Source organism: Ambystoma mexicanum, chromosome 4q (assembly GCF_040938575.1).
Source record: "Ambystoma mexicanum isolate Mex_15411 chromosome 4q, UKY_AmexF1_1, whole genome shotgun sequence".
NCBI classification, from domain to species: Eukaryota; Metazoa; Chordata; class Amphibia; order Caudata; family Ambystomatidae; genus Ambystoma; species Ambystoma mexicanum.
Genome location: NC_090928.1, coordinates 530,726,495 through 530,739,535, shown reverse-complemented (window position 1 = coordinate 530,739,535; position 13,041 = coordinate 530,726,495). Strand labels below are relative to the sequence as shown.

Genomic DNA, 13,041 nt, shown 5'->3' with positions numbered 1-13,041 from the left:
TATTTTCTTTCCAAACTCCACCAGAGCCTATGATTACACAGCATCCTATCTGTGGAAAACGGCAGTCCAGGGATAGGGAAGAAAACTATAGGCATCCAAAGGAGCCCGGCTAGCTCAGTCGGTAGAGCATGAGACTCTTAATCTCAGGGTCGTGGGTTCGAGCCCCACGTTGGGCGAAAACAATTAAAATGTTAGTGCTTTTTGACCAAAAAAATAGAAATTGAAAGTCTCTTTGCAATATTTTCATTGTTAACATGCAATATATGAATGCATGTCTGGATGATGTGTAATGGGGCAATACCATACCTTAATGTATTCACTGTAAAAGAAAAAGTATGCATCATCTTACTATAAAATAAAGTGGAGAAAACACAAATAAGACTTTTTTCCACACAGGTTTAATCGGCTATTTCCTGATATTCTTCAATGCGTTCTGATATTGGCTGGTAATTGTGTTTGATACTTTCTTAGACTATTTCTGCCTCTGGCTGATGTGTATTTTCTTTCCAAACTCCACCAGAGCCTATGATTACACAGCATCCTATCTGTGGAAAGCGGCAGTGCAGGGATAGGGAAGAAAACTATAGGCTACCAAAGGAGCCCGGCTAGCTCAGTCGGTAGAGCATGAGACTCTTAATCTCAGGGTCGTGGGTGCGAACCCCACGTTGGGCGAAAACAACTAAAATTTTAGTGCTTTTTGACCAAAAAAATAGAAATTTAAAGTCTCTTTACAATATTTGCAATATTTTGATTGTTAACATGCAATATATGAATGCATGTCTGGATGATGTGTAATGGGGCAATACCACACCTTAATGTATTCACTGTAAAAGAAAAAGTATGTATCATCTTACTATAAAATAAAGTGGAGAAAACACAAATAAGACTTTTTTCCACACAGGTTTAATCGGCTATTTCCTGATATTCTTCAATGCGTTCTGATATTGACTGGTAATTGTGTTTGATACTTTCTTAGACTATTTCTGCCTCTGGCTGATGTGTATTTTCTTTCCAAACTCCACCAGAGCCTATGATTACACAGCATCCTATTTGTGGAAAACGGCAGTGCAGGGATAGGGAAGAAAACTATAGGCATCCAAAGGAGCCCGGCTAGCTCAGTCGGTAGAGCATGAGACTCTTAATCTCAGGGTCGTGGGTTCGAGCCCCACGTTGGGCGAAAACAACTAAAATTTTAGTGCTTTTTGACCAAAAAAATAGAAATTGAAAGTCTCTTTACAATATTTGCAATATTTTGATTGTTAACATGCAATATATGAATGCATGTCTGGATGATGTGTAATGGGGCAATACCACACCTTAATGTATTCACTGTAAAAGAAAAAGTATGTATCATCTTACTATAAAATAAAGTGGAGAAAACACAAATAAGACTTTTTTCCACGCAGGTTTAATCGGCTATTTCCTGATATTCTTCAATGCGTTCTGATATTGACCGGTAATTGTGTTTGATACTTTCTTAGACTATTTCTGCCTCTGGCTGATGTGTATTTTCTTTCCAAACTCCACCAGAGCCTATGATTACACAGCATCCTATCTGTGGAAAACGGCAGTGCAGGGATAGGGAAGAAAACTATAGGCATCCAAAGGAGCCCGGCTAGCTCAGTCGGTAGAGCATGAGACTCTTAATCTCAGGGTCGTGGGTTCGAGCCCCACGTTGGGCGAAAACAACTAAAATTGTAGTGCTTTTTGACCAAAAAAATACATCCTATCTGTGGAAAACGGCAGTGCAGGGATAGGGAAGAAAACTATAGGCATCCAAAGGAGCCCGGCTAGCTCAGTCGGTAGAGCATGAGACTCTTAATCTCAGGGTCGTGGGTGCGAGCCCCACGTTGGCGAAAACAACTAAAATTTTAGTGCTTTTTGACCAAAAAAATAGAAATTGAAAGTCTCTTTACAATATTTGCAATATTTTCATTGTTAACATGCAATATATGAATGCATGTCTGGATGCATGTCTTGACCAAAAAAATAGAAATTGAAAGTCTCTTTACAATATTTGCAATATTTTCATTGTTAACATGCAATGTATGAATGCATGTCTGGATGATGTGTAATGGGGCAATACCATACCTTAATGTATTCACTGTAAAAGAAAAAGTATGCATCATCTTACTATAAAATAAAGTGGAGAAAACACAAATAAGACTTTTTTCCACACAGTTTAATCGGCTATTTCCTGATATTCTTCAATGCGTTCTGATATTGACTGGTAATTGTGTTTGATACTTTCTTAGACTATTTCTGCCTCTGGCTGATGTGTATTTTCTTTCCAAACTCCACCAGAGCCTATGATTACACAGCATCCTATCTGTGGAAAGCGGCAGTGCAGGGATAGGGAAGAAAACTATAGGCATCCAAAGGAGCCTGGCTATTTCAGTTGGTAGAGCATCAGACTCTTAATCTCATGGGTCGTGGGTTCGAGCCCCACGTTGGGCAAAAACAACTAAAATTGTAGTGCTTTTTGACCAAAAAAATAGAAATTGAAAGTCTCTTTACAATATTTGCAATATTTTCATTGTTAACATGCAATATATGAATGCATGTCTGGATGATGTGTAATGGGGCAATACCATACCTTAATGTATTCACTATAAAATAAAAAGTATGTATCATCTTATTATAAAATAAAGTGGAGAAAACACAAATAAGACTTTTTTCCACAAAGGTTTAATCGGCTATTTCCTGATATTCTTCAATGCGTTCTGATATTGACTGGTAATTGTGTTTGATACTTTCTTAGACTATTTCTGCCTCTGGCTGATGTGTATTTTCTTTCCAAACTCCACCAGAGCCTATGATTACACAGCATCCTATCTGTGGAAAACGGCAGTGCAGGGATAGGGAAGAAAACTATAGGCATCCAAAGGAGCCCGGCTAGCTCAGTCGGTAGAGCATGAGACTCTTAATCTCCGGGTCGTGGGTTCGAGCCCCACGTTGGGCAAAAACAATTAAAATGTTAGTGCTTTTTGACCAAAAAAATAGAAATTGAAAGTCTCTTTGCAATATTTTCATTGTTAACATGCAATATATGAATGCATGTCTGGATGATGTGTAATGGGGCAATACCATACCTTAATGTATTCACTGTAAAAGAAAAAGTATGCATCATCTTACTATAAAATAAAGTGGAGAAAACACAAATAAGACTTTTTTCCACACAGGTTTAATCGGCTATTTCCTGATATTCTTCAATGCGTTCTGATATTGACTGGTAATTGTGTTTGATACTTTCTTAGACTATTTCTGCCTCTGGCTGATGTGTATTTTCTTTCCAAACTCCACCAGAGCCTATGATTACACAGCATCCTATCTGTGGAAAGCGGCAGTGCAGGGATAGGGAAGAAAACTATAGGCCTCCAAAGGAGCCCGGCTAGCTCAGTCGGTAGAGCATGAGACTCTTAATCTCAGGGTCGTGGGTGCGAACCCCACGTTGGGCGAAAACAATTAAAATTTTAGTGCTTTTTGACCAAAAAAATAGAAATTGAAAGTCTCTTTGCAATATTTTGATTGTTAACATGCAATATATGAATGCATGTCTGGATGATGTGTAATGGGGCAATACCATACCTTAATGTATTCACTGTAAAAGAAAAAGTATGCATCATCTTACTATAAAATAAAGTGGAGAAAACACAAATAAGACTTTTTTCCACACAGGTTTAATCGGCTATTTCCTGATATTCTTCAATGCGTTCTGATATTGACTGGTAATTGTGTTTGATACTTTCTTAGACTATTTCTGCCTCTGGCTGATGTGTATTTTCTTTCCAAACTCCACCAGAGCCTATGATTACACAGCATCCTATCTGTGGAAAGCGGCAGTGCAGGGATAGGGAAGAAAACTATAGGCCTCCAAAGGAGCCCGGCTAGCTCAGTCGGTAGAGCATGAGACTCTTAATCTCAGGGTCGTGGGTGCGAACCCCACGTTGGGCGAAAACAACTAAAATTTTAGTGCTTTTTGACCAAAAAAATAGAAATTGAAAGTCTCTTTACAATATTTGCAATATTTTCATTGTTAACATGCAATATATGAATGCATGTCTGGGTGATGTGTAATGGGGCAATACCATACCTTAATGTATTCACTGTAAAATAAAAAGTATGTATCATCTTATTATAAAATAAAGTGGAGAAAACACAAATAAGACTTTTTTCCACAAAGGTTTAATCGGCTATTTCCTGATATTCTTCAATGCGTTCTGATATTGACTGGTAATTGTGTTTGATACTTTCTTAGACTATTTCTGCCTCTGGCTGATGTGTATTTTCTTTCCAAACTCCACCAGAGCCTATGATTACACAGCATCCTATCTGTGGAAAACGGCAGTGCAGGGATAGGGAAGAAAACTATAGGCATCCAAAGGAGCCCGGCTAGCTCAGTCGGTAGAGCATGAGACTCTTAATCTCCGGGTCGTGGGTTCGAGCCCCACGTTGGGCGAAAACAATTAAAATTTTAGTGCTTTTTGACCAAAAAAATAGAAATTGAAAGTCTCTTTGCAATATTTTCATTGTTAACATGCAATATATGAATGCATGTCTGGATGATGTGTAATGGGGCAATACCATACCTTAATGTATTCACTGTAAAAGAAAAAGTATGCATCATCTTACTATAAAATAAAGTGGAGAAAACACAAATAAGACTTTTTTCCACACAGGTTTAATCAGCTATTTCCTGATATTCTTCAATGCGTTCTGATATTGACTGGTAATTGTGTTTGATACTTTCTTAGACTATTTCTGCCTCTGGCTGATGTGTATTTTCTTTCCAAACTCCACCAGAGCCTATGATTACACAGCATCCTATCTGTGGAAAGCGGCAGTGCAGGGATAGGGAAGAAAACTATAGGCCTCCAAAGGAGCCTGACTAGCTCAGTCGGTAGAGCATGAGACTATTAATCTCAGGGTCGTGGGTGCGAACCCCACGTTGGGCGAAAACAACTAAAATTTTAGTGCTTTTTGACCAAAAAAATAGAAATTGAAAGTCTCTTTACAATATTTGCAATATTTTGATTGTTAACATGCAATATATGAATGCATGTCTGGATGATGTGTAATGGGGCAATACCACACCTTAATGTATTCACTGTAAAAGAAAAAGTATGTATCATCTTACTATAAAATAAAGTGGTGAAAACACAAATAAGACTTTTTTCCACACAGGTTTAATCGGCTATTTCCTGATATTCTTCAATGCGTTCTGATATTGACTGGTAATTGTGTTTGATACTTTCTTAGACTATTTCTGCCTCTGGCTGATGTGTATTTTCTTTCCAAACTCCACCAGAGCCTATGATTACACAGCATCCTATCTGTGGAAAACGGCAGTGTAGGGATAGGGAAGAAAACTATAGGCATCCAAAGGAGCCCGGCTAGCTCAGTCGGTAGAGCATGAGACTCTTAATCTCAGGGTCGTGGGTTCAAGCCCCACGTTGGGCGAAAACAACTAAAATTGTAGTGCTTTTTGACCAAAAAAATACATCCTATCTGTGGAAAACGGCAGTGCAGGGATAGGGAAGAAAACTATAGGCATCCAAAGGAGCCCGGCTAGCTCAGTCTGTAGAGCATGAGACTCTTAATCTCAGGGTCGTGGGTTCGAGCCCCACGTTGGCGAAAACAACTAAAATTTTAGTGCTTTTTGACCAAAAAAATAGAAATTGAAAGTCTCTTTACAATATTTGCAATATTTTGATTGTTAACATGCAATATATGAATGCATGTCTGGATGATGTGTAATGGGGCAATACCACACCTTAATGTATTCACTGTAAAAGAAAAAGTATGTATCATCTTACTGTAAAATAAAGTGGAGAAAACACAAATAAGACTTTTTTCCACACAGGTTTAATCGGCTATTTCCTGATATTCTTCAATGCGTTCTGATATTGACTGGTAATTGTGTTTGATACTTTCTTAGACTATTTCTGCCTCTGGCTGATGTGTATTTTCTTTCCAAACTCCACCAGAGCCTATGATTACACAGCATCCTATCTGTGGAAAACGGCAGTGCAGGGATAGGGAAGAAAACTATAGGCATCCAAAAGAGCCCAGCTAGCTCAGTCGGTAGAGCATGAGACTCTTAATCTCAGGGTCGTGGGTTCGAGCCCCACGTTGGGCGAAAACAACTAAAATTTTAGTGCTTTTTGACCAAAAAAATAGAAATTGAAAGTCTCTTTGCAATATTTTCATTGTTAACATGCAATATATGAATGCATGTCTGGATGATGTGTAATGGGGCAATACCATACCTTAATGTATTCACTGTAAAAGAAAAAGTATGTATCATCTTACTTTAAAATAAAGTGGAGAAAACACAAATAAGACTTTTTTCTACACAGGTTTAATCGGCTATTTCCTGATATTCTTCAATGCGTTCTGATATTGACTGGTAATTGTGTTTGATACTTTCTTAGACTATTTCTGCCTCTGGCTGATGTGTATTTTCTTTCCAAACTCCACCAGAGCCTATGATTACACAGCATCCTATCTGTGGAAAACGGCAGTGCAGGGATAGGGAAGAAAACTATAGGTATCCAAAGGAGCCCGGCTAGATCAGTCGGTAGAGCATGAGACTCTTAATCTCAGGGTCGTGGGTTCGAGCCCCACGTTGGGCGAAAACAACTAAAATTGTAGGACTTTTTGACCAAAAAAATACATCCTATCTGTGGAAAACGGCAGTGCAGGGATAGGGAAGAAAACTATAGGCATCCAAAGGAGCCCGGCTAGCTCAGTCGGTAGAGCATGAGACTCTTAATCTCAGGGTCGTGGGTGCGAACCCCACGTTGGGCGAAAACAACTAAAATTTTAGTGCTTTTTGACCAAAAAAATAGAAATTGAAAGTCTCTTTACAATATTTGCAATATTTTCATTGTTAACATGCAATATATGAATGCATGTCTGGATGATGTGTAATGGGGCAATACCACACCTTAATGTATTCACTGTAAAAGAAAAAGTATGTATCATCTTACTATAAAATAAAGTGGAGAAAACACAAATAAGACTTTTTTCCACACAGGTTTAATCGGCTATTTCCTGATATTCTTCAATGCGTTCTGATATTGACTGGTAATTGTGTTTGATACTTTCTTAGACTATTTCTGCCTCTGGCTGATGTGTATTTTCTTTCCAAACTCCACCAGAGCCTATGATTACACAGCATCCTATCTGTGGAAAGCGGCAGTGCATGGATAGGGAAGAAAACTATAGGCATCCAAAGGAGCCCGGCTAGCTCAGTCGGTAGAGCATGAGACTCTTAATCTCAGGGTCGTCGGTTTGAGCCCCAGGTTGGGCGAAAACAACTAAAATTTTAGTGGTTTTTGACCAAAAAAATAGAAATTGAAAGTCTCTTTGCAATATTTTCATTGTTAACATGCAATATATGAATGCATGTCTGGATGATGTGTAATGGGGCAATACCACACCTTAATGTATTCACTGTAAAAGAAAAAGTATGCATCATCTTACTATAAAATAAAGTGGAGAAAACACAAATAAGACTTTTTTCCACACAGGTTTAATCGGCTATTTCCTGATATTCTTCAATGCGTTCTGATATTGACTGGTAATTGTGTTTGATACTTTCTTAGACTATTTCTGCCTCTGGCTGATGTGTATTTTCTTTCCAAACTCCACCAGAGCCTATGATTACACAGCATCCTATCTGTGGAAAACGGCAGTGCAGGGATAGGGAAGAAAACTATAGGCATCCAAAGGAGCCCGGCTAGCTCAGTCGGTAGAGCATGAGACTCTTAATCTCAGGGTCGTGGGTGCGAGCCCCACGTTGGGCGAAAACAACTAAAATTTTAATGCTTTTTGACCAAAAAAATTAGAAATTGAAAGTCTCTTTACAATATTTGCAATATTTTGATTGTTAACATGCAATATATGAATGCATGTCTGGATGATGTGTAATGGGGCAATACCACACCTTAATGTATTCACTGTAAAAGAAATAGTATGTATCATCTTACTATAAAATAAAGTGGAGAAAACACAAATAAGACTTTTTTCCACACAGGTTTAATCGGCTATTTCCTGATATTCTTCAATGCGTTCTGATATTGACTGGTAATTGTGTTTGATACTTTCTTAGACTATTTCTGCCTCTGGCTGATGTGTATTTTCTTTCCAAACTCCACCAGAGCCTATGATTACACAGCATCCTATCTGTGGAAAACGGCAGTGCAGGGATAGGGAAGAAAACTATAGGTATCCAAAGGAGCCCGGCTAGCTCAGTCGGTAGAGCATGAGACTCTTAATCTCAGGGTCGTGGGTTCGAGCCCCACGTTGGGCGAAATCAACTAAAATTGTAGGACTTTTTGACCAAAAAAATACATCCTATCTGTCGAAAACGGCAGTGCAGGGATAGGGAAGAAAACTATAGGCATCCAAAGGAGCCCGGCTAGCTCAGTCGGTAGAGCATGAGACTCTTAATCACAGGGTCGTGGGTTTGAGCCCCACGTTGGGCGAAAACAACTAAAATTTTAGTGCTTTTTGACCAAAAAAATAAAAATTGAAAGTCTCTTTACAATATTTGCAATATTTTCATTGTTAACATGCAATATATGAATGCATGTCTGGATGATGTGTAATGGGGCAATACCACACCTTAATGTATTCACTGTAAAAGAAAAAGTATGTATCATCTTACTATAAAATAAAGTGGAGAAAACACAAGTAAGACTTTTTTCCACACATGTTTAATCGGCTATTTCCTGATATTCTTCAATGCGTTCTGATATTGACTGGTAATTGTGTTTGATACTTTCTTAGACTATTTCTGCCTCTGGCTGATGTGTATTTTCTTTCCAAACTCCACCAGAGCCTATGATTACACAGCATCCTATCTGTGGAAAGCGGCAGTGCAGGGATAGGGAAGAAAACTATAGGCATCCAAAGGAGCCCGGCTAGCTCAGTCGGTAGAGCATGAGACTCTTAATCTCAGGGTCCCACGTTGGGCGAAAACAACTAAAATTGTAGTGCTTTTTGACCAAAAAAATACATCCTATCTGTGGAAAACGGTAGTGCAGGGATAGGGAAGAAAACTATAGGCATCCAAAGGAGCCCGGCTAGCTCAGTCGGTAGAGCATGAGACTCTTAATCTCAGGGTCGTGGGTTCGAGCCCCACGTTTGGCGAAAACAACTAAAATTTTAGTGCTTTTTGACCAAAAAAATAGAAATTGAAAGTCTCTTTGCAATATTTTCATTGTTAACATGCAATATATGAATGCATGTCTGGATGATGTGTAATGGGGCAATACCATACCTTAATGTATTCACTGTAAAATAAAAAGTATGTATCATCTTATTATAAAATAAAGTGGAGAAAACACAAATAAGACTTTTTTCCACAAAGGTTTAATCGGCTATTTCCTGATATTCTTCAATGCGTTCTGATATTGACTGGTAATTGTGTTTGATACTTTCTTAGACTATTTCTGCCTCTGGCTGATGTGTATTTTCTTTCCAAACTCCACCAGAGCCTATGATTACACAGCATCCTATCTGTGGAAAACGGCAGTCCAGGGATAGGGAAGAAAACTATAGGCATCCAAAGGAGCCCGGCTAGCTCAGTCGGTAGAGCATGAGACTCTTAATCTCAGGGTCGTGGGTTCGAGCCCCACGTTGGGCGAAAACAATTAAAATTTTAGTGCTTTTTGACCAAAAAAATAGAAATTGAAAGTCTCTTTGCAATATTTTCATTGTTAACATGCAATATATGAATGCATGTCTGGATGATGTGTAATGGGGCAATACCATACCTTAATGTATTCACTGTAAAAGAAAAAGTATGCATCATCTTACTATAAAATAAAGTGGAGAAAACACAAATAAGACTTTTTTCCACACAGGTTTAATCGGCTATTTCCTGATATTCTTCAATGCGTTCTGATATTGGCTGGTAATTGTGTTTGATACTTTCTTAGACTATTTCTGCCTCTGGCTGATGTGTATTTTCTTTCCAAACTCCACCAGAGCCTATGATTACACAGCATCCTAACTGTGGAAAGCGGAAGTGCAGGGATAGGGAAGAAAACTATAGGCTACCAAAGGAGCCCGGCTAGCTCAGTCGGTAGAGCATGAGACTCTTAATCTCAGGGTCGTGGGTGCGAACCCCACGTTGGGCGAAAACAACTAAAATTTTAGTGCTTTTTGACCAAAAAAATAGAAATTGAAAGTCTCTTTACAATATTTGCAATATTTTGATTGTTAACATGCAATATATGAATGCATGTCTGGATGATGTGTAATGGGGCAATACCACACCTTAATGTATTCACTGTAAAAGAAAAAGTATGTATCATCTTACTATAAAATAAAGTGGAGAAAACACAAATAAGACTTTTTTCCACACAGGTTTAATCGGCTATTTCCTGATATTCTTCAATGCGTTCTGATATTGACTGGTAATTGTGTTTGATACTTTCTTAGACTATTTCTGCCTCTGGCTGATGTGTATTTTCTTTCCAAACTCCACCAGAGCCTATGATTACACAGCATCCTATTTGTGGAAAACGGCAGTGCAGGGATAGGGAAGAAAACTATAGGCATCCAAAGGAGCCCGGCTAGCTCAGTCGGTAGAGCATGAGACTCTTAATCTCAGGGTCGTGGGTTCGAGCCCCACGTTGGGCGAAAACAACTAAAATTTTAGTGCTTTTTGACCAAAAAAATAGAAATTGAAAGTCTCTTTACAATATTTGCAATATTTTGATTGTTAACATGCAATATATGAATGCATGTCTGGATGATGTGTAATGGGGCAATACCACACCTTAATGTATTCACTGTAAAAGAAAAAGTATGTATCATCTTACTATAAAATAAAGTGGAGAAAACACAAATAAGACTTTTTTCCACGCAGGTTTAATCGGCTATTTCCTGATATTCTTCAATGCGTTCTGATATTGACCGGTAATTGTGTTTGATACTTTCTTAGACTATTTCTGCCTCTGGCTGATGTGTATTTTCTTTCCAAACTCCACCAGAGCCTATGATTACACAGCATCCTATCTGTGGAAAACGGCAGTGCAGGGATAGGGAAGAAAACTATAGGCATCCAAAGGAGCCCGGCTAGCTCAGTCGGTAGAGCATGAGACTCTTAATCTCAGGGTCGTGGGTTCGAGCCCCACGTTGGGCGAAAACAACTAAAATTGTAGTGCTTTTTGACCAAAAAAATACATCCTATCTGTGGAAAACGGCAGTGCAGGGATAGGGAAGAAAACTATAGGCATCCAAAGGAGCCCGGCTAGCTCAGTCGGTAGAGCATGAGACTCTTAATCTCAGGGTCGTGGGTGCGAGCCCCACGTTGGCGAAAACAACTAAAATTTTAGTGCTTTTTGACCAAAAAAATAGAAATTGAAAGTCTCTTTACAATATTTGCAATATTTTCATTGTTAACATGCAATATATGAATGCATGTCTGGATGCATGTCTTGACCAAAAAAATAGAAATTGAAAGTCTCTTTACAATATTTGCAATATTTTCATTGTTAACATGCAATGTATGAATGCATGTCTGGATGATGTGTAATGGGGCAATACCATACCTTAATGTATTCACTGTAAAAGAAAAAGTATGCATCATCTTACTATAAAATAAAGTGGAGAAAACACAAATAAGACTTTTTTCCACACAGTTTAATCGGCTATTTCCTGATATTCTTCAATGCGTTCTGATATTGACTGGTAATTGTGTTTGATACTTTCTTAGACTATTTCTGCCTCTGGCTGATGTGTATTTTCTTTCCAAACTCCACCAGAGCCTATGATTACACAGCATCCTATCTGTGGAAAGCGGCAGTGCAGGGATAGGGAAGAAAACTATAGGCATCCAAAGGAGCCTGGCTATTTCAGTTGGTAGAGCATGAGACTCTTAATCTCATGGGTCGTGGGTTCGAGCCCCACGTTGGGCAAAAACAACTAAAATTGTAGTGCTTTTTGACCAAAAAAATAGAAATTGAAAGTCTCTTTACAATATTTGCAATATTTTCATTGTTAACATGCAATATATGAATGCATGTCTGGATGATGTGTAATGGGGCAATACCATACCTTAATGTATTCACTGTAAAATAAAAAGTATGTATCATCTTATTATAAAATAAAGTGGAGAAAACACAAATAAGACTTTTTTCCACAAAGGTTTAATCGGCTATTTCCTGATATTCTTCAATGCGTTCTGATATTGACTGGTAATTGTGTTTGATACTTTCTTAGACTATTTCTGCCTCTGGCTGATGTGTATTTTCTTTCCAAACTCCACCAGAGCCTATGATTACACAGCATCCTATCTGTGGAAAACGGCAGTGCAGGGATAGGGAAGAAAACTATAGGCATCCAAAGGAGCCCGGCTAGCTCAGTCGGTAGAGCATGAGACTCTTAATCTCCGGGTCGTGGGTTCGAGCCCCACGTTGGGCAAAAACAATTAAAATGTTAGTGCTTTTTGACCAAAAAAATAGAAATTGAAAGTCTCTTTGCAATATTTTCATTGTTAACATGCAATATATGAATGCATGTCTGGATGATGTGTAATGGGGCAATACCATACCTTAATGTATTCACTGTAAAAGAAAAAGTATGCATCATCTTACTATAAAATAAAGTGGAGAAAACACAAATAAGACTTTTTTCCACACAGGTTTAATCGGCTATTTCCTGATATTCTTCAATGCGTTCTGATATTGACTGGTAATTGTGTTTGATACTTTCTTAGACTATTTCTGCCTCTGGCTGATGTGTATTTTCTTTCCAAACTCCACCAGAGCCTATGATTACACAGCATCCTATCTGTGGAAAGCGGCAGTGCAGGGATAGGGAAGAAAACTATAGGCCTCCAAAGGAGCCCGGCTAGCTCAGTCGGTAGAGCATGAGACTCTTAATCTCAGGGTCGTGGGTGCGAACCCCACGTTGGGCGAAAACAATTAAAATTTTTGTGCTTTTTGACCAAAAAAATAGAAATTGAAAGTCTCTTTGCAATATTTTGATTGTTAACATGCAATATATGAATGCATGTCTGGA

At 38.4% G+C, this 13,041-nt stretch overlaps 2 non-coding genes across 2 annotated transcripts; both read left to right on the top strand.

The window, feature by feature from the left end:
• The first annotated feature begins 4,882 nt into the window (after nucleotides 1-4,882).
• TRNAN-AUU (transfer RNA asparagine (anticodon AUU)) lies at nucleotides 4,883-4,955 on the top strand. The gene has a single exon. It is a non-coding gene; the product is annotated as a tRNA-Asn (tRNA).
• A 1,111-nt stretch (nucleotides 4,956-6,066) lies between these two features.
• Nucleotides 6,067-6,139, top strand: TRNAK-CUU (transfer RNA lysine (anticodon CUU)). The gene has a single exon. It is a non-coding gene; the product is annotated as a tRNA-Lys (tRNA).
• The last annotated feature ends 6,902 nt before the right edge of the window (nucleotides 6,140-13,041 follow it).